General features: G+C 37.3%; 1 protein-coding gene and 1 pseudogene across 2 annotated transcripts in view; one reads left to right on the top strand and one right to left on the bottom strand.

The window, feature by feature from the left end:
- Positions 1 to 23,402, top strand: part of FRMD4B (FERM domain containing 4B) — a 196,949-nt gene that overhangs the window by 24,016 nt on the left and 149,531 nt on the right. The gene's annotated exons all lie outside the window — the stretch shown is intronic.
- Positions 21,663 to 22,682, bottom strand: LOC129088103 (heterogeneous nuclear ribonucleoprotein A1-like; annotated as a pseudogene).

Below are 23,402 nucleotides of genomic sequence, written 5' to 3'. Positions count from 1 at the left end.
TCGTAAACAGATCAACAAACAACAGATGCTGGCGAGGCTGTGGAGAAAAGGGAACCCTAGTACACTCATGGTGGGAATGCAGACTGGTGCAGCCATTGTGGAAAGCAGTGTGGAATTTCCTCAAAAAGCTGAAAGTGGAACTGCCTTTGATCCAGTGATTCCCCAGCTAGAACTATACCCTAAGAATCCAAAAATGCCAATTCAAAAGAACCTATGCACCCCAGTGTTCATAGCAGCACAATGTACAATAGCCAAGTGTTGGAAGCAACCTAAATGCCCATCACTAGATGATTGGATCAAAAATTATGGTACATATACACGATGGAATACTATGCAGCAGAAAGAAAAAAAGAACTACTAATCTTCGCGACAGCATGGATGGAACTGGAGAGCATTATGCTAAGTGAAATAAGCCAGGGAGCGAAAGACAAATACCATATGATCTCACCTATAAGTGGAACCTAACCAACAATACAAAGATGCAAGGAAAATAAGACCAGCAACACTGAAAGGAAAAGAAACCAACAGAGACAAGAGGGAAGGAGGGGGGTGCAGAGAAAAGGGAGGGAAGTGGAAAGTCAAGGAACATATAGCAAGGACTCATGGACAAAACCAAAGGGGAAGAGCTGAGGGAGGGGCAAGGGATAGTGGTGGGGGGTAGGCAGAGACAAATGTATTTTAAAAAAATAAGTTAATTAATTAAAAGAAGAAAGAAAGAAAAAAGCTCTGACTACTAAAATACCCCCCCCCCCACACACACACACAAATGAAAAGCATCCTAGAAATGGGATATTCTCTTTCTTTCTCAGGCAGATGGAATTAATTTTGAAGCAGAAATGATAAATCATAATTGATTTGGTAAATTCTTACAACCTTTTTGTAAGACAGTTATATCCAGTCAAAATGTAAGATATGTGCTCTCTTTGACCAAACCTTTCCATTTCAGGAAGTCACCTGAAATGACATTCTCATATATTGATATATGTGCAAGACTGTTTATTGCAACATTATTTGATATAGCAAACCAGTGGAGACATGAATTGGGAAATGATTAATTAAATGATAGTACCAGTTGACCCTTGAACAACACAGGTCTGGACTGCACAGGTCCACTTATATACAGATTGTTTCAATAAATATTGTAAGTGTATTTTCTCTTCTCTTACTAACATTTTATTTTCTCTAGCTTACTTTATTACAAGAATACAGTATGTAATATTACAAAATATGTGTTAATCGACAGTTTATGTTATTTGTAATGCTACTGGTCAATAATAGGCTATTAGTTGAGTTTTGATGGAGGTCAAAAGTTATTTGTGGCCCTGGCTAAGTGGCTTAGTTGACTGGAGCATTGTCCCATACACTAAAATGTTGCAGGTTCCATTCCTGGTTGGGGCACATACCTGGGTTGTGAGTTTGATCCCTGGTCAAGGCACATACAGGAGAAAACCAATAGACTTCTCTCTCTCTCTCTCACCTCCCACCCCTGACCTTCCCCTCTCTCTAAAGTCAACAAGCATATCCTCAGCTGAGGACTTTAAAAAAAGTTATATGTGGACTTTTGACATCAGGGGAATAAGGGAGTTAGGTGAGCACCCCTGACTCCCATGTTGTTCAAGGGTGAACTGTACTTCCCTACCATGGAATTCTGAGATCAGGAGGAAAAATGATCAGAGCTCTATGTCACAGAAAAAATCATTGTCAGTGATATGTTTGGGGGTAAAAACAAAAACAAAAGAACAATATACAAGATGTGTGTATGTATATATAAAGATAAATAGATAAGATATATGTAAACAATGTGTCTCTGTGTTCCATTACATGGGAGAATAGGGTTGGAAATATATACACCAAACCATTAATAATTTTTACCTCTAGGAAGTGTAAGTGGATGAAGAGAGAGGTTTCTAGTTATTTTACTTTCATAATTCTGAATTAAATTTTTATAGCAAGGGTATATGTAATTTTTGTAAAATTTTCTGTTCAAACATTCAATCCAGGCGCTTGTGTCAAGTGTTTCTGGAAAGCAGAGATCTGTCCAATTTCACCTTGAATCACAGCACCCAGCATGTAGAAGTGTCTCTGCAAGTGTTTATCTAGTGTGTCCATTTAATAAAGATCATTACTTACTATGATGTGATTACTGTTGGATAAAACGGAATATATGTGCTCATTTGAGAACCATAGATTTTTTTTATAAGTAAAATAAGTCCATACATTCAATTGTTATAGAAATGCATAACTTAAAAGTGAGAGAATTTTATCAGTGGTACACACTCATTAGATATTTTCTAAATATATAGTGACATACATATTACATCAATATAAATTTTACAAAGATGAAATCACCATATACATTTTATTTTGATATATATTCACTTACTAAGATGCCTTAGATATTGACCTATCTCATTTTTTATAGTTTGTGTATTCAATGGTATGAATGTAGCTTAATTAATTTCACCAAGCCCCTATAAATGGGCATTTAGGTTGCTTCCAAATCTCTTTTTTTTTTTTTTTAAGAGAAAGAAGAAGGGAGGGAGAAAGAGAGACAGGGAGAGAAAAACTGATGTCAGAGCAAAACTTCAATTGGTTGCCTCATGCCCCTGACCTGGAACTTAACCCGAAACCTAGGCATGTGCCTAGGATTGAACCAGCAATCTTTTTGCTTTGCGGGATGAGGCCCAACCAAATGAACCACATCAGTCAGGATGGTTGTTTCCAGTTTTCACTAAGACAGTGCTACAGTGAAAATCCTTATATATAAAACATTTGTGGGGAAATTTCTATAAGATAAACACCTTGTTTGGAAGGAATTGGATTTCCAGAAAGTTTGCACAACTCATGTTGCCATGAATGAGCAAGAATCCCCCTTTCCATACTCTAGCCAACAGCTTCTGATTTATATCATTCTACTAGCCAAAGAGTTATATTTTATACCTATTTTTATTTTATTTCATGCTTTAGTGGAGCTGTCCAGTTTTCATAAGTTTCTTAAGGGCCATGATGCTTGGAGCATGGGAATTGTTCTTGCCTGAGAACATGAGGGGAAGCATTCTGCCTTTTATCATACTGTAAATCACTCTACATGTTTTCAGAGCCAGGCTTGAGAGAAAATTTTATTCTCTGAGAAAATGTTTGTCATCTCAAAGTAATATGGAATTTCCTTGCATAACAATGCTTGCAACAAGCATTGTTGGTTGAACTCCTGTAGCATCATATAGAGTCTCATATAACCCCTCTGTCATGCACCAAAGTCTTAAGATTTCGAAATAGCTGAGCATAGTGCTTTCTTTTTACATTCACTATATTGTTTGGTTTCACACAGTACTTCCCCTTATCCATCATTTATTTGCCTTCTGCAGTTTCAGTTTCCTGTGGCCAACTGTAGTCCAAAATTATTAAATAGAAATTTCCAGAAGTAAACAATTCATAAGTTTTAAATTGTATGCTGTTCTGAGTAATGTGATGAAATCTCAGGCATCCCCCTTGGTCCTTCCTGGGAGATGAATTATTCCTTTGTCCAACGCCTCTAGCTATATCAGACTGACTATTGAGGTGTTGCAGTGCTCATGTTCAAGTCACCCATTTTTACTTCATCATGTCACATTCACATAACCTTCATTAGAGAATATTGTTATTATTGTTGTATTTCATTATTAGTTATTGTTAACCTCTTATGGTGCCTGATTTATAAAGCAGACTTTATCACAAACATGTATGGATAGGAAATAACATTGGATATATACAAGGTTTGGTACTATCCACGGTTTCAGGCACCCACTGGGAGTCTTGGAACATATTTCTTGTGGATAACGGGGGACAATTATATGGTTTTCCCATTTACTATTTAGTGGATTTCAGCAATTTATATCTTCTGTGAATGCTCTATACTTCATTGAGAAAGCTGGAAAATGATCACCATGGCATTTATTTATTATCTATTTATACAAGGGATTAAGCTTGGCAGAAGAAAAGAATGGTGCACCATTTATTTTCTCTTTTTCATCTTAGATACTTGAGGCCTCTAAGCTTATTTCGCCTTCTAAATCCATGTTTACTAACTTAAACATAATTAATCAGAGTTGAATTGTCTCAAAGAGATTTCATAGCCACAAGCAACTATCTATCATTTGTATCATTTTTGGAAGGCACCAAAACTGATTAGTTGGGAGATGATTGAAATTGCTGGTCCCATAAATGTCATGGTTATTTGCTAAAGAATGGGTTGACCTGCAGGTTTGCTCAGATATAGCCTTTCTCCAGGGCCAGCCTAACTCAGAGGTAAAAACAGGGGGCCCCTCAAAGAGGGCTTTTGTCATATTTTAGCTGGCCAGCACTCACCATCAGCATCTTGTTAGCTCTCTGCCTCCCTCCTAAAAGTGCTGACCAGACAAATATCCAAAAGGCAAGTCCCAGTGCAGGCTTCCTGCCCTGATCTTCCTGTCTGCCCCTGTTTAATTAGGGACAGGCCTAGGGCCTCAGCTGGCCAGCGGATTCCTGTACATTCCTTCACTCAGAGTGTTGCACTAGAGGAGGGAATGTTTGAAAGTCAGAGCCATCAAGGCAGCAACTGGGGGTGGGACAAAGACAAGACAGTTGTAGAGCATAATATTGGCTATGTTTGCTCCCTTATGGCTTCTCTTGTTCTTGTCCATTTTCTAAGCCTGCTTCTAAGAGCCGTTTTTTCCTTCTTCTATCTTGAGACACCTGATTTGGTTCAATATCACATACACACACCCTGCCCATGTAACTTGGAGATATCCTGGTTGGTCTCTAAGCCAGTGCTTCTCAACCTTTTTCCAAGTCATAGCATACATACAGAATGATAATGTCTGTATGGTATCCACGGAAAATGTATATGAGGCTGGTTAGGGCTTGAGGTGACCATTGGAGGGTCTCACTGAGGGCTGAGAGAATCTTATCGCAGGATAACTACTGCCCAGTATATCCACACATTTATTGTGAAGCTGTGGTCAAAGCTAATCAGGATGACCTTGTACCTCTTGCCAGGGGCTACTTTAGGGTAAAAATATGACCCAGCTGTGGCCAGTGGAGAGTGGCTTGCTGATGCATTTCTGTACACACTCTCTAGAGAAACATAGAAGAGAGAGGGTAGTCCTTTTTTTGGGAACAGTGGCAACTACATTGCCACCACTGGGATGAAATGTTAGCTTGAGGAGAACATGCTGAGTGAAAAAAGAGAAGGGACCTGGAACTTTGGTGGCATTGCTAATCTGTGGACCTCATCAACCTGGAAGTATCCTACCTTTAGACACTGAAACAACAGATCCATGTTATTAGTTATTCTCCCTTCTTACCCATTGCAGTTGTTCCAGTTTTTCCCCCTACAGTTTTTTTTAAATGTGATAGTAGTTTTGATTGGAAATGTTTGCCAGCATCTCAGAAAAACATTAGTGAAAAGGAAAGGATTCTTTTTTAATTTTATTTTTCAATTACAGTCTACATTCAATATTATTTTGTATTAGTTTCAGGTGTACAGCAGTGGTTAAACAATCATATACTTTACAAAGTGTTTCCCCCAATATTTCCAGCACCCACCTGGCATTATACATAGTTATTAGAATATTATTGACTATAGTCTCTATGCTGTTCTTTACATCTCCATGGCTAACGGAAGGGATTCTAATGAACAACTGCAAGAGGCAAAAGAGCCTACAGGTCAGGGGCCTGAACCAATGAGCAAATGGTTGCTCAGATCCTGCATCTGCTACTTCTGCCCTGTGTGACTTCATGTAAGTTACTCATCCTCTCTGTACTTCAGTTTTCTCATCTGTAAAAAGAAGGTAATAGTTCCTATCTCAAAGGTATTACTGAGTATAAGCTTATAAAGTATGGGAACAGGGTCTGGTGTATATGTGCTATTATTAACTTACTCATTTTGCATGAGTTATGCAAAAAAGAAGTCACATAAACTCTGGTGCTTCTACTACTACATAGTCACTAAAGTAGCTAAGTTATAAAAGAAGATCTGTAATACCGAGTGTCAGCAAAAGTCTCTCATGCAGTACTTGTGGAAGAGGAAAATGGTATAGCCTTTTGGAAAACTGGTCAACAGTTTCTTAAAAAATTAAACATATATCTGCTTTTTGATCTATTCTACTCCTATGTATTTCTATAAGCTAAATGAAAATGTATGTAAACACACATACAAACCTTGTAAAAGAATGTTCATAGTGTATGTGTTTATAATATCCCCAAACTGGAAACAGCCCAGGTTTCCATTAACAAGAGAGTAAATAAGTAAACTATAATATACTGATGCAATAGAATACTACTCAACAATAAAAAAATGAATGAACTACAAATATATGCAATGCCATGAATGAATCTCACCGTTGGCTCAATGAAAAAAGCCAGACACAAAAGAATACATACTCCAATATTCAATTTATATGAAGTTCTAAAAGAAGAAAAAATTAATCTATAATAATAGAAATCTGAACAGTGGTTGCTTATGGGGAATGGGGAAAGGCTGGCAGAGGTAAATTTCTGGAAGCATTTTATATCTTTGTAAGGATATGGATAACATAGGTGTATACATTTGTCAAAACTGATTGGATTATAATACTGAAAATATAATTTTTACTATATAAAGCATAACTCAATTTTTAAAAATGAAACAAAAGCAACAACATGCCGCAAAGTTCTTGGTTAGTAGTTGTATAAGATGAGCATCCTTTCATCCCATGTAGCAAGGAAAAACACTAAAGAGTATTAGGTGTCATTATTTTAATGACACCTGGTAAATGAAAGTAAAGAATCAAGCACTTGCTCCATCTTTCCTGCATGAATTGTATCACAGGGTAACTCATTAGTATGTGAGGGGAAATTTCTTGGTATAGAAATATCCTAATTGGTAAGTAAAGGGCAATAGAATTGGAAAGTCATCATATTACAACACTTAATTAAATGATCTAGCTATTGAGCATCACAGCTGCTAACCTTACAAAAAGAGATATCCCTTCCCCCATGAAAGGATTCAGGCTGGTGTCCTCTCAGACTGTCTTGCCATAAAAAATTCTAATCAGAATTTGATCAAGCTGTCAGACTCTTCCAACCTTTGGAAAATACAATAGACAGAGGAATATGGTGAATGACACAATAGAGATGTAATCAGCAATGTTCAGATGGTAGAATTTACAGCCCAGTTGCCCAGTTATTCAACAAATAAATTGCAATTAAGGGAGAGTAGAAAAAAAGAGATAGGGATTGATGGAGATTAACAGGAACCTAAAAAAGATGTCAATAAATTACAAAATATAGACTTTTTAAAGTCTCAGTTCAGACTTGAAAAATATTACATTAAGAAGACAATTGGAATTTTGACCACTAATTGAATATCTGATGATATTAAGAAATTGTTATTACATTTTTTAGTTAATGGGGGTCATGTTTTTAAAGAGTTCTATTATATTAAAATATTTACAGCTGAACTTATTTGACATCTCAGATTTGCTTCAAAATAGTACACACAGAAGGACAGAAAGTGGGTGGACATATTGATGAAACCAAATTAACAAGGCATTGAGAACTGTTGAAACTTAGGAGGGTTCATTACACCAGCCTGACACTGTTTGTAAATGCCTAAAATTTTCCACCATAAAAAGTTTTGTTTTGTTTTTAAAGGAAGAGGGAAAGGGAAAAACAAAACAAAAAGTCAGATTCTGCAGAAATACAGGAAGGAAGTCTAACAGCACGCCTGAATGTTAACCCCTGCACACATTTCTCATTGACTGTTGCAGCCAAATGGAAAGGTTGTGTTTAAGAATGTGGGCCTGGGTTCAGATCCTGTTCTTCTACACCCACCTGGAGGGACTTTTGTTACCAGATCCTCTGAGCCTCAATTTCTCATTTGTAAAATGGAAATTAACTAGTATCCACTCCATAGGGTTGTTGCCAGGATAAAAGAATATAATCTGTGGAAAACATTGGGTATAGTGCCTGGTACTAGTCAGCACACAATAAATGTGGGCTGTTGATTATTACTTTATTGCATGTAGTATTTAAAATCAGAAAATAAAATAAAAGTGAATATATCTACTTTTCAATAAAGGTTGGAGCATTTTTTATGGTTTCTGAATTTCAAAGGTCTTTTTCTGTTTATTTTTTCAAACACGGATGACATTACATTTTACAAAGCTTATGTCCATTGCCTGAAAAACTGCATAAGTCTATGGTAAAACCAAACCAAGAGTCATAGTACTCATCCTATTAAAACAGACAAAGTAACCACTGCCCCCCTACAAATACACACACACACACAATGCCTGCCTTTCTTTCTAACTCTTTTTCACCTCTGTTTTTCCATTTATGGTTAAGAAAGCAAGAGCATCTGCCTAGAAAAAGAAACTTTCCTCTTTTTCTGCCTGAAGGAGACCATGAGTAATGGACTTTTCCATCAGGGTTGTTTTTCCTGCCTAGTGTGTGACCCCTACAACTGCTAAAACATGTGATCCTGAAAGAGACCTTAAGTAAACTTCAAATATCCCCTATCGGTCAGAGATGCTGTCCCAATTTCTAATAAATTATGAATTAGTTTTCTGTATTTGGTGTGCTTCTTTTTTAAACAGAAGTTCCATTCATTCAAAACATTAGTTGAGAGATTTCCACATGCCACATATTGTAGCAGGACAAGGCAGAAATGGTCCTGAACTCAGCCCCCAGTCATCCACAGTCCTAGCCTGGCTCCCTCTCACCACCCAATGCTCTCCGTCCTTCTTTATCATGTCCTACTGTTTTATTTTCTTCATATGTCTTACCCTTATCTGAAATTGCCTTATTTATTAATTAACTTATTTTTATTGCTCACCACCCTCTAGATGTCTCTGCTTTTTACCGCTGTGTCCTACCACCTAGCCCAGTACCCAACAGAATCAGCTACATAATTTGCAGGGCCCAGGGCACAATGAAAAGGTGGGGATCCTTATTCAAAAAGTATTATTATAAGACAGTAAGCAGATATTAACCCAAGCACAGGAACCTTCTGAGCATAAGATGTTGTGGGACTACACAAGTTATAAACCTATACTAGCCCAAGCACCTAATAAGCACCCCAAAATAGTTATTGAAATAAATGCAAATCTAAGAAAAAATGTTAGTTAGCAAAAGAGCTCTGATGTACAGAATAATAAAATATAAAGAACACAAACCAGTATGTGTGTAAAAGGATGCATAATTCCAACCACAGTGTTGACTGTAAGGTGAAAAATAAGATGATCATTCTGCTCCCTTGGGAAACACCAAGTGTAGCCTGTAATCCCTGAGGATCAGGACTGCAGTGTTTCTTTCTGACTCTCTTACAGGGCCCTGCACATATGTCATGTTCAATGAACATTTGACCTGAACAGAATTGGTTCTAGAGGCAGAATTAGAGAAGGATGAGGAGTTATAGAAGAATTATTCCTTTTTTTTAGTGCAAACCTCGCTAAACTTAGAAAGAGGTGAGCCGGTCTTAAAGTTTGTCCTCTAAGTTTATGACAATGATTCAGAATTATACTCAGCTGTCAAAGTTCTAGAAATCTTATGTTTGGCCTGTGTTGGGATTTTATAGTGTTTCTGGTATTCATTCAGTATATGAATGTTTTGTGATGAAAGTGATAGTTTTGTGATAAATGCAAAGCTTCTCATAAAGATTCCTAAGACCCTGTATTTCTTTAAAATTTGGGACTACACTTCCACATATTTTTCCTAAATTGGTGGACATATTTCCCTTGTCCCACTTCCAGGCCTGGTAAAATCTCCCATGAAGTCCAATACACTTGTCCAAGCTCATCAGTTGGATGATCATCTAATTATGTAACAATTTGTATTATATAGGCATAATTTCCAGTATGCTTTTATTTCATTTGGACTTATTCTAGCATATACTACCATTTTAATGGGACTTCTTATCAGGGCTCTCAAAGTCTGTATTCCTAGATCCCAGGTTAAGCCCTGTCCTGCCAGGAGCCTTGTGAGAAAGCAGTTGTTTCAGACTAGATGGAGAGTGAGTTTTGTCACTATGCTTGTTTGGGCCTTTGAGAGACATTTCTCTAGGACCACTTCCAAACTGATTTACAGATCACAAAACCCCTGTCTGACACCCTAGTACTGCAGGAAATATCCATTCCACCACTATTGAATCCCTAGTACCCAAGCCTACCTGTGTCTGCAACTGGAGTTCCCCAAGCTCCCCAACTCTGTGTTGATAAGCACCCAATTTGTTGAACACTATTTGTCAGCTGGTAAAGAGTATCTGACTCCAGCTCTCTTTTCTCTCACAAACTAACATATTAAAAAATACTTTTTGTTTACAAGTGGATTGTTTTTTAAATTACAATTAGCTAAAGAAATGTGTGTTATGACTTCCAGTCAAGGTGGTGTAGTTAAACTCTGTGCTCACCCTCTCCCATGACTGCATAAAAATTATAACTAAATTGTAGAACAACTACTTTGAGAACCACTTGAGGACTAGCTGAACAGAATTCCTATAACTAAGGATATAAATAAGTTCCATGGCAAGACTGGTAAACAGTGGAAAAGATCAATGAAACCAAGAGCTGGCTCATTGGAAAGAGAAGCACAACTGACAAATCTTTAGCCAGACTTATCCAGGGGAAAAAAAAGAGAGATGGCCAAAATAAATAAAATTGGAAATGAAAGAGGAGAAATGATAACCAACACCACAGAAATACAAAGGATTATAAGAAAATTCTGCAAACTATTGCATGCCAACATATTAGACAACCTGGAAGAAACTGATAAATTCTTAGAAATGTCAGTCTTGCAAGACTGAAGCAAGAAAAAAACAGAAAATCTGAACAAGCTGATAACTGCTAACAAGCAAAGGCCCTGGGCTTGATGGCTTCATAGGTGAATTTTACTAAACATACAAAGAAGAATCAATACCTATCCTCAAACTATTCCAAAATATTGGGAGAGGAGGGAAGATTCCCGAGCTCATTTTATGAGGCTAGCATTTACCCTGATACCAAAACCAGACAAAGACAGTACAAAAAAAAAATTGTAGGCCAATATCTCTAATGAACACAGATGCAAAAGTCCTCAACAAGATATTAGCAAACCTAATTCAGCAATGCATTAAAAAGATCATATACCATGATCAAGTGGGATTTATTCTTGGGACGCAAGGTTGATTCAATAACCACAAAATAATTAACATGATATTCCACATAAACAAAATAAAGAATAAAAAATCATATAGTCATAGTAATAGATGAAGAAAAGACATTTGTTAAAATCCAGCATCTATTTATGATAAAAACTCAGCAAAGTGGGAATAGAGGGAATATACCTCAACAAAATAAAGGCAGTATATGACAACCTTATAGCTAACATCATACTTGAGGGGTAAAAGCTAAAAGCATTTTCCTTAAGATCATAAATAAGACAAGGGTGTCCATTTTCACCACCTCTGTTCAACATAGTATATTTTAAGTCCTAACCAAAGAAATCAGACAAGAAAAAGAAATAAAAGGCATCCAGATTGGGAAGGAAGAAGTAAAGCTGTCACTATTTGCAGATGACATATTATAGAGAGATTCCACCAAAATATTGGAACTAATAAATTCAGTAAACTTGAAATATACAAAATTAATATTCAGAAATTAGTTGCATTATTATATACCAATAGCAAACCATCAGAAACAGAAATTTATAAAAACAATCCCATTCATAATTGCATCAAAAAGAATAAAATTCCTAAAGATAAATTTAACCAAAGAGGTAAAAGACCTGTTCTCAGAAAATTGTAAGACACCAAAGAAGAAAACTGAAAATAAGGCAAATAAATGGAAAGATAGTGTGCTCATAGATAGGAAGAATCAACATCATCAAAATGTCCATACTACCTAAAGCAATGTACAGATTGTTGCAATCCCTATCAAAATACCAATGGCATTTTACACAGAATAAGTACAAATAATTCTAAAATATACATGGAACCACAAGAGACTCCAAATACCCAAAATAATCTTATTAAAGAACAAAATTGAAGATATCATGCTACATGATATCAAACTATACCAAAACTCCATAGTACTCAAAAGAGCATGGTAGTGGCATGAAAAACAGACATATAGATCAGTGGAACAGAATAGCGAGCCCAGAAATGAACCCACACCTTTGAAGTCAATTAATATATGACAAAGGAGGCAAAAATATACAACAGGGTAAAGAGAGTCTTTTCAAAAATGGTTTTGGGAAAACTGGACAGATACATGCAAAAAAAATAGAGACCACCACTTTCTTATACCATATAGGAGAATAAACTCAAAATGAATTAAAGACTTAAATGTAAGACTTGAAATCAGAAAACTTTTAGAAGAAAACATTGGCAGTAAACTCCTCAACATCAATCTTAGCAATAAATTTTTGGACATGTCTCCTCAGGCAAGTATAATAAAAGAAAAATAAACAAATGGGATTACATCAAACTAAAGAGTTTTGCACAGTAAAGGAAACCATCAACAAAGCAAAAAGAACATACTGATTAGGAGAAGGCATTCACCAATGATACCTCTTATAAGGGGTTAATATCCATGATTTATAAAGAACTCATACAACTTAATACCAAACCCCCTAAATAATTCTATTAGAAAATGAGCAGAAGACTTGAATATACATTTCACCAAAGAGAACATACAGATGGCCAATAGACATAAAAAAAAAGATGTTCAACAGGGAAATTAAAATCACCTCACACCTGTCAGAATGGCTATCAATAAATTGTCAAAGAACAAGGATGTAGAGAAAATGGAACCTTTATGCACTGTAGGTGGGATTGTATATTGGTGCAGCCACTATGGAAAACATTATGTTCCTCAAAATATTAAAAATAGACCCCACAATTCCACTTCTGGGTGTTCATTCAAAGAAATCAAAAACACCAATTTGAAAAGATATATGCACCCCTGTGTTCACTGCAGCATTACTTGCAATAACCAAGATATGTGTCCATCAACAGACAAATGGATAAAGGAGAGGTGGTGCATATAGTATACAATGGAATATTAGTCATAAAAAATAAAATTTTATCATTTACAATAACATGAATGACCCAGGAGGTATTATGCTTAGTGAAATAAGTCAGACAAAGATACCAATGATTTCTCTTATATATGGAATCTAAAAAACAAAATAAACAACAAAGCAGAAACAAACTCTTAGATACAGAGAATAAATTGATGGTTTCCAGATGGCAAGGTGGTTGAGGGAATGAGTGAAAAAGGTGAAAGGATTAAGAAGTACAGATTAGTAGTTGTAAAAATAGTCATGGGGATATAAGTTATAGTATAGGGAATATAGTCAATATTATTGAAATAACTATGTGTGGATGGGTACTAGATTTATTGCGGTAATCATTTTATGAGGTATATTCATATACATATCTAATCACTGGGTTGTACATGTGACACTAATATATTTTATGTCAACAGTAACTGAAAAATAAATTTAAAATTAATTCAAATTCCTTAAAATTCAAAAAAGTAAAAATTAAAATTGGCTTAATCAAAAGTGAAAACTATAGTGATTCAGATGGTCATTAGAGTCTGTCTCCAGTACGGGAATAGACTATTATTGGTTATTCCTGAATCACATGTTCCCCTGTGATATGGGGGCAGAAGTTTAGATTCTACTCATTTGGACGGTATCCTCATTGGAAAGCAGGTATCTGTGATTAGAAAAAGGTGAAACAGACCCACCCTGAACAGGCAAACACAACAAACACTCTGATCATCTCTAAGTTTTAATCATCTCATATGCTTCCATAGCCATAACCTGACCTTGCCCCACATGTTTTTGGTCTGGCAGCCTTCACTTCAAATTGACCATTTAATGGTGTTAGCCTTTCCTAAATGCCCTGAATCAAAAATTGCTTATCAAAATTGTAATTGTCCTTCAGCCCTGAAAAGTTTTTACCATCGGAAATGTCCCATGAGATCTCTCAGTAGTCTATCCAACACAATGAGAAAAGTCACTATTTATTGAGTTTTCACTGCCCATGCATCCAAATAGAAGATTTCTCCAACTAGAAAGTAATTACTCATTTTCCCAGTGAGTACATTTAAAACAAATGTTTTGGGTCAACTTGAATATATAAAAATTTAGGAATGTAGATGAAACTGTGGACTAGCTCTGATGTCTAAGTCATTCTGTAGATTAATCATTGGAATGATTGCTGTCTTGAACTTTCCCTCTTTTTTCAGCCTCTTTACTTGCATCCATGTGTTGGCCCAAAAACAAAAGTCCTTCTTTGAACCATCGTTGTGGCTTTCCTAAGCTCAGCACCTTTGTTTCTGCCTCAATACTTTGAGCTGCAGCATCTTTTGAATCTCCATGTGTGATATTTCACTGGAAAGAAAATGGCATGGCTCTTTCTTCCTTTTCTATCCATCCTGCAAGTATACATACAGTCTCCCAGAATAACCACCTACTGCAAATCCTTTTAAAGTAATGTTTATGTAACCTGTTTATTCTAACATCCAACCCCTCGAACTGTCAGGTCACATGCACAAAATAATTACTAAACTTGCAGAAAAATTGTTGACACCTCTCTATTGACTTCATCAAATGACCTGTGTAGGTGTCCAAACTTGTCAACAGGCTGTTTCATGCCCAGAAAATACATTATAGTTCAAGGAAATTAGCGTATTTTTAATTTCTTTTTTAATGTTCAAATACATGTTTCCATTTTCTTGCCACCACTTCCCCCTGCCCCACCCACTCTCAACTCCCACCCTCCATCCTTCCCCACTTGGGCTTTGTTCATGGATCCTTTATACATGCTACTTGACTTGATCCTTCCCCTTCTATTCCTCAAACCCCTCTCCCACCTCCCCTCTTGTTACTGTTGGTTTGTTTTTCCTCTCAGTGTTGCTGGTTTTATTTTCCTTGCTTGTTTGTTTTCTTCATTAGGTTCCACTTATAGGTGAGATCGTATGATATCTATCTTTCACCCCCTGGCTTATTTCACAGAGCATAATGGTCTCCAGTTCCATCCATGCTGTTCCTAAGGGTAGGAGTCCGTTCTTCTTTCTGCTACATAGTATTCCACTGCGTAAATGTACCAGTTTTTTGATCCACTCATATATTGATGAGCACTTAGGTGGCTTCCAGCACTTGGCTATTGTAAATTATGCTGCTATGAACATTGCGGTGCATATGTTTTTTTGAATTAGTGTTTTGGGATTCTTAAGGTATAATCCCAGCAGCAGAATTCCTGGGTCAAAAAGCATTTCCATTTTTAGCTTTTTGAGGAAATCCCAACCTGTTTTCCACAGCGGCTGCACCAGTCTGCATTCCCATCAACAGTGTACTAGGGTTCCCTTTTCTGCGCAACTTTGTCAGCACTTGTTGTTTGTTGACTTACGATGGCCATCCTGACTGGTGTGAAGTGGTATCTCATTGTGGTTTTAATTTGCATCTCTCTGATGGCTAGTGATGCTGAGCATCCTTTCGTATGTCTCTGGGCATACGAAAGTCCTGCTTGGAGAAGTGTCTGTTCAGGTCCTTTGTCCATTTTTTAATTGGATTGTTTGTCTTCCCAGAGCGGAGTGGTGGGAGTTCTTATATATTTTGGAGATCAAACCCTTGTCCAAGCTATCATTGGCAAATATATTTTCCCATACAATTGGTTCCCTTTTCATTGTGCTGATGTTCTCTTTAGCTGTGCAGAAGCTTCTTATTTTGATGAAGCCCCATTTGTTTATTCTTCCCTTTAAAGCCCTTGTTCTAGGAGACATATTGGTGAAAATATTGCAGCGTGGAGAATCTGAGAGTTTCCTGCCCATATTCTCCTCTAGAACTTTTAAGGTGTCACAGCTTACATTTTAGTCTTGTATCCATCTTCACTTTGTTTTAGTGTATGGTGTAAGTTGGTGGTCAAATTTCAAATTTTTGCATGTAGCTGTCCAGCTCTCCCAACACCATTTGTTGAAGAGGCTATTTTTACTCCATTTTATGCTCCTGCACCCTTTGTTGAATATTAATTGACCATAGAGACATGGGTTTATTTCTGAGCTCTCTATTCTGTTCCATTGATCTGTGTATCTGTTCTTATGCCACTACCAGACTGTTTTGATTACACTGGCATTGTAATATAGTTTGATGTCAGTATTGTGATCCCTCCTACTTTGTTCTTCTTTCTCAAAGTTGCCACAGCAAGTCAGGGTCATTTATGATTCCATATAAATTTTTGAAATGTTCTTTCTATGTCTGTGAGATACGCCATTTGTATTTGGTACAGATTGCATTGAATCTATGAATTGCTTTGGGTAGTTTGGACATTTTGATTATCTTAATCCTTCCAATCCGTAAACATCGTATATGCTTCCATTTATTTGTGTCTTCCTTAATTTCTTTCTTCAGTGTTGTATAGTTTTCTGTGGACAGCTCTTTTACCTCCTTGGTTAAATTTATTCCTAGGTAGTTTATTTTTCTTGCCTATAGCAAATGGGATTTTTTTCCTGATTTCTGCTTCTGATATTTCACTGTCGGTGTACAAAAATGCCTTCGATTTCTGCATATTGACTTTGTATTCCGCCATCCTGACAAATTCACTTATTAGGTCAAGTATATTTTTGGTGGAGTCTTTGGGGTTTTCTATGTACACTATTATGTCATCTGCAAACAATGACAGTTTTACTTCCTCCTTTCCACTGTGGATGCCTTTTATTTCTTTTTCGTGTCTGATCGCTGTGACTATGACTTCCAATACTGTGTTGAATAGAAGTGGTGAAAGCGGCCAACCTTGTATTGTTCCCAATCTCAGTGAGAAAGCTTTTAGTTTTTGCCTGTTGAGTGTGATGTTGACTGTAGGTTTTTCATATATGGCCTTTATTATGCCGAGGTATGCCCCCTTTATTCCCACTTTGCTGAGTGTTTTTACCATAAATGGATGCGTACCTTATCAAATGCTTTTTCCACATCTATTGATAGGATCATGTGGTTTTTGTCTTTCCTCTTGTTTATGTGATGTATTACATTTATTGATTTGCAAATATTGAACCATCCTTGCATCCCTGAGACGAATCCCACTTGATTTTGGTGGATGATCTTTTTAACGTATTGCTGGATGCAGTTTGCCAATGTTTTGTTGAGGATGTTACTGTCTGTGTTCATCAGTGATATTGGCCTGTATTTCTCTTTCTTTGTTGCATCGTTATCTGTTTTGGGGATTAGGATGATGCTGGCCTCATAAAAAGAGTCTGGGAGTCTTCTCTCTTCTTGGATTTTTTGGAATAGTCTCAGAAGGACAGGGGTTAGCTCTTCCTTAAATGTTTTGTAAAATTCTCCTGTGAAACTCTCCGGTCCAGGGCTTTTGTGTCCTGGGAGTTGTGATGACTGCTTCAAATTCACCAGCTGTTATCAGTCTGTTCAGGTTTTCTGCTTCTTCTTCATTCATTGTTGGAGGTTACATTTTTCTAGAAATGTGTCCATTTCATTGAGGTTTTCAAATTTCTTGGCATATAATTGTTCATAGTAACTTCTTACAATCCTTTGTGTTTCTGTGGTATCAGTTGTTGTTTTTCCTCTTTCATTTCTGATATAATTTATTTGGGTCTTCTCACTATTTTTCTTGATGAGTCTGCTTAAAGGCTTGTCAATTTTGTTTATCTTTTCAAAGAACAAGCTCCATGATTTGTTGATCATTTGAATTGTTCTTTTAGTCTCTATGTCACTCAGTTCTGCTCTGGTCTTGATTATTTCCTTCCTTCTACTTGCTCTGGGCTTTGCTTGTTGTTGTTTCTCCAGTTTTGTAGCTGTAAGGTTGTCATTTATTTGAAATGTTTCTATCTTTTTATACGTTGGCCTGTATTGCTATGAACTTCCCTCTCAGTACTGCCTTCGCTCTGTCCCATAGGTTGAACTGTTGTGTGTCCATTTTGATTTCTTTCCAGAAACTTTTTGATATCTTCTTTGATCTCATTATTGACCTATTCATTATTTAATAGCATGCTATTCATCTCCATGAGTTTGAAAATTTTTGAGTTTTTTCCTTGAGGTTGGTTTGTAGCTTCAAGCCCTTGTGGTCTGAGAAAAAGCTTGTTATGATTTCAATTTTCTTGAATTTGCTGAGGCTTCTTTTGTGTCCTATCATGTGGTCTATCTTTGAAAATGTTCCATGTGCATTTGAAAAGAATGTGTATTTTTCTTCTTGGGATGAAAGGTTCTATGTGTATCAGTTAAGTCCATTTGATCTAATGAGTGACTCAGTTCCACAATATCTTTTTTGATGTTTTGTTTGGAAGGTCTATCCATTGTTGACAGTGGAGTGTTAAAATCCCCTACTATCAGATTGTTGCTGTCTATATCTTTGTTGAAGTCCTCCAAGATATCCCTTATATATTTGGGTGCTTCCATGCTAGGTACATATAGGTTTACAATGTTTATTTCTTCTTGATGGACTCTTCCTTTGAGTATTATGAAATGTCCTTCTGTGTCTCTTTTTATGGCCTGTGTTTTGAAATCTATTTTTGTCTGATATAAGTATTGCTACCCTTAGGGGGTTTTCCTGTCCATATGCTTGGAATATTTTTTTCCATTCATTTACTTTCAATCTGTGTAGGTCCTTTTTTCTGAGGTGGGTCTCTTGTAGGCCGCATATGTGTGCATCATGTGTTCTTATCTATTCAGCTACACTATGTCTTTTGATTGGAATATTTAATCCACTTACATTTAAAGTTATTATTGATAGATACTTATTCATTTTTTCCCTTTGTACCTGTGTTTCTCTCTTTCTCACTCTTTTTCTTCATCTTCTTAAAGCAGTCCCTTTAGCATATCTTGTAGTACTGGTTTGGTGAAGATGTATACTTTTAGCCTTCTTTTGTCTGGGAAACTCCTTACTTCTCCTTTCATTTTAATTGAGAGCCTTGCTGGGCAGAATAGTCTTGTTTACAGACCTTTGCTTTTCATTACTTGAAATATTTCTTGTCATTCCCTTCTGGTTTGTAATGTTTCTGTTGAGAAGTCAACTACTAGCTGAATTAGGGCCCCCTTGTATGTTACTACCTGTTTCTCCCTTGCTGCCTTTAGGATTCTCTGTTTGTCTTTGCCATTTTCTATTTTAATGATGATGTGTCTTGGAGTGGGCCTCATTGAGTTCCTCTTGAATGGGACTCTCTGTGATTTCTGGACTTGTGTGATTTTTTCTTTCCTTAAATTAGGGAATCCTTCCATCATTACTTTTTCAAACAGGTTCTCTATCCCTTCCTCCTCTTCTCCTTCTGGTATCCCTAGTATATAGATATTGTTATGTTTCAGGCTGTCCTGCATTTCCCTAAGTGCCTCCTCATTCTTTTTGAGTCCTTTTTCATTTTCGTGCTCTTTCTGGGAGCTTTTTTCTACCTCATCCTGCACCTCACTGATTCAGTTCTCAGCTTCCTCTAGCCTGGATTCTTTCCACTGTGTTCTTCAATTCAGAAGTGGTTTTCTTCATTTCTTCTTGTCTCTTATTGATAGTTTCTATGTCCTCTTACATTTTGATGTAGTTTGCAGTAAGTTCCTCATAGTTTTCCTGTAGTTTTTGGTAATTCTCTTTGAGCTCACTGAACTTCCTTAGAACCGTTGTTTTGAACTCAGTATCTGATAGTTTACTTTTCTCTATTGCATTTAGTTCTCTTTCTGGGGATTCCTCCTTTCCTTTCGACTGGGAGGTATTTCTTTGTCTTCCTATTATTTGTGAGACTCTTCTTTTTTGCTTCTACTTTTTAAACTGATCTGTTTGACTTTCTGACTTTGTGGTGTGAACTTCTATGGTAGGAGACCACTCTTTTGTCTTTCTGGAACTACCTCTGATAATGTCAGCTGTTGACCCCATCTGATCTTAGGCAGGCTTTTCGAGACTTCCCATAATCTACTGTCTGTGGCTTTCTCCTTCAGTTGTTAACCTAGTCACTCTGCACTCAGCAGTCAGGCTTAGGCACCACAGGGCAGGGCAGAGTCCCTGCTTGGGGCGCGGTTATTGTGTCCATTCATGCTGCTGCCACTCAGGGCAAGTGTTCTGCCTGAGCAAGATGGCTGCTGCCATATGGGGAATGAGTCAGGACCAGGACCCTGACGACTACTCTCTCAGTTCTCTTGCCAAAGCTTCCTTCTCCAGTTCCTCCTCAGGTGTCTGCAGCCCACTCTGCCCCCGCCTTTGCCAGAGCCCAGGGTAATGGCTGCAAATAAAAATTTATGCGTTGACCCTTTAAATGGCTCTTTGCATCTCCAGTCACCTGTCTCTGGCAGAGAGCAACTCTGCTTCTTTTCATAGGTAGCTGGTATCTGTGTACTTTTGGGGCACTGGTACTGTAGGCTGGAGATCCTCACTTAAATTTAAAACCCCACTCTTCTCAGGGGGATCCACCTGGCCATTTAAATATCCCTCTGGTGCTGCCACCCGTGGGCACCCAGCCCACTTTCTCAAGTCTCTACCACACTCCTTACCAGTTAGGTTGTGCTAAAGCCGATTCTTGTGTCTGTCTGAGGTCTCTCTTGCTATTGTTCAGTTGTTTCTTCCCGTGATTTCTCCACAATTTGGTTGTAGTTCCAGATTGTGGCTGGGATCAGGTCAGCATGACTTATATTCACTCCTCTGCCATCTTTAAGTCTAGCGAAGTTAGAGTTTTAAAAGAACTTGAAGATAAAGATACTTCCTGATTTCTGAGGAATAATATTTTGGGGGTGCAGTCATAGGAGGGCACCGCACCCTTTATTTACATAAATGTTTATGCCTATGTGGTTTGCATGTTTTATCTCATTTAATTCTTCCAACATTCCATATGAGGTAGGGGTTTTTATCCCTTTTCACTGAGGAGGGAATGCATTCTCAGAGCATTCAACTAACTTTCCCAAGGACAGACAGCTACAAAGTACCAGGTTTGTCTGACTCTATAACTCATATTCTTTGCCATACCACACACTTGAACAAAATTCCAAACTGCTCTTTTTTTTTTCTATTTAGATATCTTGCATAGGATGTGTCAACAAACATTAATAACCAAATAAACTCCATATGACCTGGAGTTCACCCTTTTAATGGTGAACTCCAGGTCACAACATAGTAACTTATCAATTCAACTGCACCAGGGTTTCTGAAGACAATGGCTTGTGTGCCCAAGCAGGTTGTAAATAAATTTCAAGTGGAATCTGGCATCACCCTGAAAGAATTCTAACTTAACACATTTGGGCTAATTTACCAAGATGGCTTCAGAGTAGGCTAACTTTACACAGCACATTTTTTTTTTAAAAAAAGAACGCATTTATTCAGTGTCATGATCAGTCTATTACATTTAGCAATCAACAGCATGGGTACAAAAAAAAAAAGAAGAAGAAAAGAAAAACTACAGTAAAAACCCTTTGTTGGAATGTGTTACACTTTCCACAGAACAGAAACTAAAATAACCTGTTATACAATTAGTCACAAATACAGTCCTCAAGTTTTTTGCCCATTCACATGAGTATTGTCTAAAACATGTCTTCTTTGTAGCAGCTAGGCCCTGCCACCACTGTGCTTGGCTGAGTTCATATATCTGTTGTAACCTGTAGCTTCCCTGTCACTTCTCTGGCTCTCATCTCCTGCTAAGCTTTGTTAAAGCAATTAAAACCTTCTGCCACTGCCATAGCTGCTGCTGCTGCTGCAACTACCATAGCCACTTTGATTTCATGGTTTGGCAAAGTATTGGCCTCCACCACCATAGGGGCCAGAGCTTCTGCCTCCAAAGTTTTCTCCCTTCGTGGGTCCAAAATTTGAAGATTGATTGTTGTAATTGCCAAAATCATTGTAGCTTCTGCCACCTCCAAAATTGCTTCCATCATTACCAAATCCATTATAGCCATCCCCACTGCCACCATATCCACCACCACCACGACCACCACCAAAGCCACCTCAACCACTGAAGTTTCCTCCACAACCAAAGTTGTCATCCCCACCAAAACCACCTCCACAACTACCTCCAAAGTTTCCAGAACCACTTTGACCTCTTTGGCTGGATGAAGCACTAGCCATCTCTTGCTTAAATAGGACTTTCCTTACTTCACAGTTGTGGCCATTTACAGTATGGTATTTCTGAATGACAATCTTGTCTACAGAGTCATGGTCATCAAAGGTTACAAAAGTAAAATGTCTCTTTTTGCCACTGCCTCAATCAGTCATGATTTCAATCACTTCAATTTTCCCATACTGTTTAAAATAATCTCTTAGGTGATCTTCTTCAGTGTCTTCTTTAATACCACTGACAAACTTGTGGAAATCTTTTTCACAGTGAATTGGGCATCTGGTTTTTGAGAATCTTCTCTTGGGACAGCCTTCTTTGGTTCCACAACTCTTCCATCCACCTTGTGTGGCCTTGCATTCATGGCTGCATCCACCTCCTCCACAATGGCATATGTGACAAACCCAAAGCCTCTGAAGCACTTGATGTTTGGATCTCTCATCATCACACAGTCTGTGAGCATTCCCCATTGCTCAAAATGGCTCCTCAGGCTCTCATCTGTTGTTTCAAAGCTCAAACCTCTGATAAAGAGCTTCCATAGCTCTTCCGGCTCTTTGGGGGACTCTGACTTAGGCATGACAACTGCAGGAGAGGAGGCTCCAATGGTGCTTACTCAGAGGCATCCACCGGCAGAAAGGAGTAATCTAACTAACATATCCCCTAGACTGTTCTTTTCACAATGGAAGACAATGGTACCTTGTAATGGACTCTTACTTAACCATTCTAAAAATAAATGGATATACTATTTTTCCTGGACTGTGTAATACAAGGGAGGACCCAAAAAACAGAATTTATAAGGAAAAAGCATTTGGTAAGGTATGGTGCCCATTTATGATTAAAAAAAAAAAAAAACCAACACTCAGCAAAGAGAGAATAGAGGAAGCATACCTCATTGAGAAACATATAGCAAACATCATAATCAATGGGCAAAAACTAAAAACTTTCCCACCAAGATCAGGAACAAAATAAGGTTGTCCCCTTTCACCACTTCTATTAAAAAAAGGAAAAAAGGAAAAGGAAAAGAAAAAAAATGCTTCTCCTTCAAATTGATTGTTTCAATACAGGACTCTGTTTTCAGTTTTACAAAGTGATGTGAGAAATGGGTCCAGATTTTGCAGGATACATAGAAATATTTTTTTATTTTGTCATTACCTCCATAAACCCCATTCATTTTCATGGCCTAATCTCATTTGAGGTTGGGATTGCTTTCTGTTTTTACTCTAATTTTTACATCACCAATCTTTGCTAAATTGATAGGTAATATCCTAAATATGTCCACTTGTGGGTTGTCACAATGTTCTATCACTATTTGACTCATTTATTCCTGAAACTCTTCATTTCTAAACTTGCTATTATTTTGATTAAAATTAGCTTTATTAGTTTTTTATTTAAAGACAA

The sequence above is a fragment of the Pteronotus mesoamericanus genome, unplaced genomic scaffold (genome assembly GCF_021234165.1).
Source record: "Pteronotus mesoamericanus isolate MK-2021 breed Mesoamerican mustached bat unplaced genomic scaffold, CSHL_Meso_final scaffold_54, whole genome shotgun sequence".
NCBI lineage: Eukaryota > Metazoa > Chordata > Mammalia > Chiroptera > Mormoopidae > Pteronotus > Pteronotus mesoamericanus.
The sequence above is the reverse complement of the archived record's forward strand: the minus strand, read 5'-3'. Positions and strand labels throughout refer to the sequence as shown.